Source organism: Salvelinus sp. IW2-2015, unplaced genomic scaffold (genome assembly GCF_002910315.2).
Source record: "Salvelinus sp. IW2-2015 unplaced genomic scaffold, ASM291031v2 Un_scaffold1624, whole genome shotgun sequence".
NCBI lineage: Eukaryota > Metazoa > Chordata > Actinopteri > Salmoniformes > Salmonidae > Salvelinus > Salvelinus sp. IW2-2015.
The window spans coordinates 57,675-58,075 of record NW_019943042.1 but is presented as its reverse complement, the minus strand read 5'-3'; positions in this window follow the sequence as shown (position 1 = coordinate 58,075).

Genomic DNA, 401 nt, shown 5'->3' with positions numbered 1-401 from the left:
AGATATGTTGACACGACTGCCATATTGCATCTCCAACCCAAAGCCATTGCTTGGAAGTGTATTTCGCCAGACTGCCAAGAACCTTGCCCTCATCCAGGCCAAGGTGGCGAGACACGGMAGTGATGACACCATAGGCCTTGTTGATCTCTGCACCAGACAGGATGCTCTTGACAGCATACTTTGGGTCCAACATGTACACTGCGGCGTGTATGGGCTTCAGGCAGAAGTCTTCACGCTTTTTGATCTATTTCAGAACTGCAGTTTCCTCTGCTTGGAGCAACAGCAAAGTGGGCAGGGCAGTACYGATTTCTTCTCTTACATCTGCAAGCAGAGTCTGAACATCAGACAGAATGGCATTGTCTCCCTCAATCCATGCAATGGCTACTGCTATAGGTTTCAGG